The sequence below is a fragment of the Pteropus alecto genome, unplaced genomic scaffold, assembly GCF_000325575.1.
Source record: "Pteropus alecto unplaced genomic scaffold, ASM32557v1 scaffold88, whole genome shotgun sequence".
In the NCBI taxonomy this organism is placed as follows: Eukaryota; Metazoa; Chordata; class Mammalia; order Chiroptera; family Pteropodidae; genus Pteropus; species Pteropus alecto.
Window position 1 is genome coordinate 14,462,112 of NW_006494611.1, and position 7,116 is coordinate 14,469,227.

Consider the following 7,116-nt stretch of genomic DNA (forward strand, 5'->3'; position numbering starts at 1 on the left):
CTATGCCTTTGCTCACACACCCTCCCCATTCTCTTTTCCAATATGAAGCTTACCGATTAGTTAAAAACCAACTGCTTTTTGAAGACTTCCTTTACCAATGATCTTCCACTTCTTTAAACTCCCATAGCACCTAAGTGAAAATTACACAATTAAACTTAACAAGCTTGTGTTGTCATCTTAGTTGTGTTTTTATATCCATGTGCTATTTCCCCAACCACAATCAAAGAGCTCTTTGTGTCACCCACAATGCCTAGAGATGCTCTGCTTAGGGTTGTTACCTACCAAGTGTTTGCTGATTAAGAAGGAGAAAGAGAAGTTCTGAAAGGTAGACCAGGAAAGTGATTTTGACAGGCTCAGTGAAGGAGGGCACATTCAGGACAGCCCAAGAAGCCATGACAGAGGTCAAGGAGTAAGAAGCAGCAGGCAGACTGCTCCCCAAATCCTCAAGCACCTCAAAAGGAGATAAAGTCAGTCCACCAGGTGTTTAACAAGGGGAGAAAACAGCCTATACTTAAGTTATTGAAAAGCTAGGGCATTGCAAGTAGGAGCAAATGTTCACAATTGCTGGAGATAAAACAGGCAAGATGGATAAAGTCAGAACAGGGAGAGGTTATTGAGCACCAATTATATGCTAAGCATTTGACATACACTCTTTTTTGAAAAACATCTTTATTGAGATATAATTCACATACCATGTAATTCACCCATTTAAAGTGTTCAATTCAATGTTCGGGTTTTTTGTTTGTTTTTTGTTGTTGTTGTTGTTGTTTTTAGTGTATCCACAGAGTCGTGCAACCAATAACACAGTCAGTTTTAGAATATTCTCATCACCCCAAAAAGACACACTGTATTTACTAGCAGTCACTTCCTATTTCCCTCACACCATCACCCTCCCACCCTACCTGCAGCCTCAGGCAACAACCAATCAAATTTCTGTGTCTACAGATTTGCCTATTCTGGATATTGCATACACATGGATTCATACAACATGTGGTCTTTCATGACTGACTTCTTTCACTTAGAATAATGATTTCACGGGTAATCTATGTTATAGAATGTATCAGAACTTCATCGTCTTTTAATTGCTAAATAGTAATATTTTCAATTAGCAGTTGGGAATCCGAGCATGTGAAGGGCCAACAATAGTTATATTCGGATTTTCAACTGCACAGGTGTTGGTTCTCCTAACCCCCATTCGAAGGTCAACTGTATTGCAGCGTGTAGATATACGACATTTTATTCATCTATTCATCAGTTGATGAACATTTTGGTTGATTCTAGACATACATTCTTTCATTGATTCTTCCCTGTACTCCTGGGAGGTAGGTGTTAGTGCCCCTATTTCACAGATGAGTAAATTGAGCCTCAGAAGTTAACTAACCCGCCCCTTTGTGTAAATAATGGCACTGAGATTGAACCCAAGTCTGCTTGAGTCCAAACAGATGTTTAATCACCATCTGTTATTTGGCAAAAATCATCAATGGAGGGATGTAGATCATGCCAAATTCCAAGGACTCATAGAGATCATTCATGTTGCCCATCTTTCAAGGAATTTAGCTATAAATTTTAAAATGTGATAGTTGTGTGACATAGCAGAAGGAACTTGAGCTTTAGAGCTAGATGATCTTGAATTTGAATCCCATATAACAAGCTTTGTGATTTGGGGCAGATTGTTTAACTTCTCTGAGCCTCAGATTCTTCATCTATAAAAATGTAAATAAGGCCTATCTTACAGGGTTGTTGTGAGTATTAAATGAGCTGATAAATATACAGTCCTAATGTATAGTAGGTAATAAGAATATGGTAGCTGTTATTATTGTCATTACTGTTTGCACTGGTGTCAAAAGCATGTAAAATACCCTCCTCCCCAACACACACATAGACACTTCCCCCATTGGGAGAAATCTAAAGAGGTCATTTTGGAATATGTAGTAGTGGAAAATCCAGGCAGGAGTCTCCAGTGGTAAGCAGACAGAGATAACAGGCAGGAGCTCAGGTGATAGGTCAAGGCTAGAGAATAGATCTGAGAGTTATCAGCATGACAGTGAAGGTTGAAGCTGTGACAACTATTCAGGTAGAACCAGGCATAAAATAAAGAAATTAGTCCAGTGTCTGACCCCTGGAATGTCCACAATTAAAGTCAGGAGAAGAAATAAGAAGCAATAAAGGATATAGAAATAACTATTTGGAGAGGTTGTGGTTATACTAGGATAGTATCTAATTTTGAAAGCCAAAGGAGAAAATATATTTAAGAAAGGATAAAAGGTAGTAGAGAAAGTTGAGTAGGTTATGTTGGTTATGTTAGAAAGGTTTATAGTAATGAGAACTGAGAGTAGGCCATTATATTGGCAATCAGGAAGTCAATAGTGAACTTAACTGCTGAGCATCCATCCATCCACCTATTCATTTGTTCATTCAGCATTCATCAAACACCTACAGTGAACCAGGCACTGTGATATGCCTGAGAAACACATTGTTAAAACACAATCTCTTGCTGCACTGAGCATGACATAAGGAAAACATAAGGAAAGTGCAATGTTCTGAGACCCCTTTTGTCTAAGAGTTGGGCCCAGGAAGAGAAACAGGGGCTTCATGGGACAATTGTGATGGAAAGAGAGAATTAGCAAATCAGGAAGAAACTGAAGGGCATGTCAAAAGCAGTCTGAATAAGGAAGGGGCTTTTTAAATTTTAAAGCGGGGATTAAAAGGAGAAAAGAAGGCAGAAGCCTTTGGTTTAATTTATTTGACACAAATGTCACCTGGAGGCTTCTTTTCTTACTGGTTTACAATGGAGATGTTGCTACATTGAGTCGATCAATTTTTGAAACTTGGGTGAATTTCAAGTATATACATCAACCATTTCTCTCCAAGGATCTTCAAGGATCCAGAATTATTTTCCTCTCAATACTCTGAGCAAAATGGATCCTTGAAGGAAATGTATTATGTTTATCCTTTAGCTCCTGTACCTTTAGACCCACTACAGAAACTACAGATTCCTCCCCTTCTCCCAGCCCCCAGCCTCTAGTCAATGTACCCCTAGTCAGAGAAGCAAGTTAGAAAATGGGGGCCAGGATACCATGGCCTCACATCTATGGCCATACTTCCACATTAAAGCAAATAAATAAAGAGATGTAAATAAAAATTAATTCAGAAGTTACAGGTAGAAAACAACAACAAAAAAATAGGCATAATAGAAATGAAAATACTAAAGTTAAATAATAAAACCATAAGACCAAAAATCCAAAGTAAACTGTGACTCCTTTAATATTAAAGGGTAAAACGAGTTTTAAAAAAAGTTTTTTAAAAAGTTTGGAAAAAAGTTTTTAAAATTTTTAAAAATAAACAAACTTAAAAAAAATGAAACTAAACCCACAAAAATCAAAAAGATTAAATAATGACAAGTTAAAGTAACAAAAGAACTTTCAAAACTGAAGAAGAAAAGTATTCAATAATTTCAAGATAAAAAGAAAGATGACAGAAGTAGATTTTTTAAAATCTTATCAAAAGATTAAAGGAATGACAGAGGAAATAATAAAATGACAAGTTATAGAAATAAAAATAGAAAATAATGAGTATAAATAAAATAGCAAAGAAGAAACCAAGTTAAAAAAACAAAAACTTAGACGTAAAAAAATTATATCAAAGCTAAAATGGGTAAAATTAGTGAAAATTAGGCAAAGAGAAATATAAATCAAAATGAAAAACTACATTGTACATAAAAATATAAATGTTTTTCAAACTGAGGTGTTCAAAATAAATCTCTAATAAGGATTAAATATATATCTACAGGGAGAAAAATGATCCTAACACGATCCTCTGGGTTGAACGAAGCCACACCAACCCTTGTTCCTGGTGGAGGGTAAGGGCAGAGCCAAGAGAATAAGAGCAGAGCAGGGTTTTTGTCCTCTATCTTGATGGGAACACAATGCTATGCCCTGGGGCCAAGGTAGCTGGGAGAGGTCTGGCCCCTAGGCACTCTCTAGGAAAGCACCACTGTTTCATTGTTGCTCCACACTATAAAACCTCATAGGACGACTGACAGCCAATTGAAGGGCCTACGGGGAGTCACATGGTTTTTCTTCTCTCAGATATAAAAAGAGGTTATCAGTTAGGTTAGGGTTAGCTGCAAACAATAGAAACCTGGAATAACAAAGGCTTGAACAAGCTAGAATTGTGTTTATTTCTCAGGTAACAGTCTAGAGGTAAGCTCAAACTGACAGTAATTCTGCTCCGTGAAGTCCTCAAGGTCTTGGCAAACTTCCAGCTTTCTGCTCCCATTTTTAGAACCCTACACTTAGGCCTTGTCCTCATGGCCCACGACCGAGCTGCAAGAGAAAGGAAATAAAGGGCAAAGGGCATATATCAGTTAGCTCTTAAAGAAGGTTCCCAGAACTGCCTTAGAGTGCTTCCACTCACACCTCATTGGCCAAAATTAAGTAACACTTAGCTGCAAGGGATATTGGAAAATGTAGTTTTAACTCTGGTGGCCATGTGCATAGCTGCAAATTCGGTTATGATGAAAAGTGAGAATGGATACTACAGGTCAGTGAACAGTCTCTGTCCCAGTAGGATGTAACATTAGTATACTCTTCTCCCTTCCTCTCCTGAGGGATGCACATTTATATCAGGTGTGGGTCAATTTTAAGTCTTTAATTATCCTGATCTTGCTAGAAGAAAGAAGACTTCAATAAAACTATATGAAAGAAAACCTAACGTCAATGCGAATGTTTCCACACATGGTGAGAGGGGTTATGATTTGATCACAAGATGCCAACATCTCATTCTGGTCTGATGTATCAAGAATCTGAAAACTAAAGTTATTACCCAGTTGCATAGACCCAGGGTTGCCTTTTTATACAAGGGAAGGTATTGGCTTTCTGATTTGGTTTCTGCCTCTTATTTAGTTCCTTGGACATCCTTCCCTGAATAAGTTGCCCACCTGGATAAGCAGCCTTTCTCCCCATTTCCCCCATTTTCCCCTTTGGAATAGGCCTCTTGGATCCAAAGAAATATACAGTGGAATTTAGAGGAATGTACAGGTTTCCCATTATGCTTCCATCACTATACTAGTCCCTAAGAAGAATCACAAAAGGCCTTTGGGCTCTGTGATGAGAAGATGCATTTGTGGGGCCTCAGTTTACCTCTGGATAATAAAAGGGTTGAATTGGATTTGGTGGTTCTAAAATCATGCTCTGTATAAATATCACACTAAGTAGCTGCATAAAAAAGGCAGATTCCAGATAGGTGAATAAATTGTAATGTAACAGGATAAAAATTTCAGTGATATGATTTCAGATTCCACATTGTAATTACCCTTTAAGAAACTGTTACTTGTCTAGTTTTGGCGAAATACATATACACATATAAAAAATTCACAATTATCTGAGAATGCTATTAAAATGCCCTTCTTTTTTCCAGGTACATTCCTGTACAAGGCCAGACTTGAACCAAAACAACATATCACAACAAAGTCAATGAAGAAGCAGAAAAGAGAATTCAACTGTCCTTAATTAAAGCCAGACATTAAAGAGATTTGCAAAAATATAAAATACCACTCTTCTCACTAAATTATTTGTTGTTTTGGAAAATATAATTATTTTTCCCGAGATATATATGTTAACATGTCATAGTTTTATTAGTCATTTTTAGTAGATTAGTAAATAAATTTTATAAACAAAAATAAATTCAGAATCCAAGCCTTCCACCACCATCACAAAAGTTTCTGGTTCAATAAAGATGAGATTGGGCCTGGGAGTGTTTAGGGTTGATAATTCCTCCAGGTGATTCTGATGCAGGTGGTGGGTCCTCAGACAACACTTTGGATGGGAGCTCTCTATAGTCCCTCCCACCCCCAACTGTAAATAGAAAAGAAGGGAAGAGAAATGCATTATTATAGCGTCAGTGGAAAGACTTGCAAATGGTATTTTGGTTTCCTCCGAGTAGCTTTCAAGGCCAGTCATGTGACCTCACCAAAGACACATTTTTTGAGTTAATGCCTCAAAGTGTCACGGCTTCCTCACCTGTCCTTAAACCTGCCCTTCTGGCTAGTGCATTTAGCTATGTTTGAACTCAATGTTTCCTTTGGTAAAGCTTCCCCCCATTATAGTCATTTCTCAAAGGATTTATAACCTTCAAAATAAAGGTCCCTGAAACAGGACTAGAAGGATGATCCCCACCATAGACTCATTAAGAGCACTTCAAGTACATTAATGTCCCTGGTCCCTGGATTTATTGCAACGCGGTAAAGAAAGCATACTCTTAGTTCCATTTATCCAGCAAGCTTTTCCAGAAAGAGATTAGAAGTAAAATGATTTGAGATAGAATCAAAGAATTCCAGCCTTTTTTAATTAGTGTGTTAAACACAGGAACACCTAATACAAATATTTGACTCTGTAGTCCGGCATTGGCTCTGAGGTCACCAGGGGAAATTTATAGGGAACTCTAAAGGCCCTCACAATTATCATCTTGGGTTATTGCTCTTCATTGCCAATAGCGCTGCATTTGGACATAAATAAAATTGCTGAATTAGGACCCTGTTCTGGTTAAAATGTTTAATCTTCACTTTAAATGAGTTGTGGTCATTGAGGCCTTTTTGTTTCATGGAGAAGGGTACCTTTGCACAAGGTAAGCTCTTTTTACACAGCCTAATGACTCACGAATTTAAAATCCTTTTTGGGTAGATGCCAGGCTTGTCTGGTCAACACGGGGGATGGGAAAGAACCAGAAATCTATTTCAAAAAATATTTTAGGTTAATATTATTCTTCAATGCATAATTTATTATTAAATATATTATGTAAATGATTTTATTCAGTATTTCAGTGGGGAAGAAGTCGCTAATCACATATTTAAGCAGTATACGCTTTGCTTGGAAATCTGCCTCAAAATGAGATTTAATATTTCATCACATGATGCTTTACACCATGGGCTCTCGGACTGTCTGTCTCTGATGTGCCAGATTTGTTCCTTGCCTAAAATGAAAGGCAGCTGTGCTGTAGAGAGAAAAGGAAAGGAACCTTCCACAGCCAGAACAGGACATAGAAACAAAGAGGAAAAGAGAGTAAAAAACCCTATGGACAGAACGTGGGGTGGAAGAGTGTATGTTTCATTTCAGAATA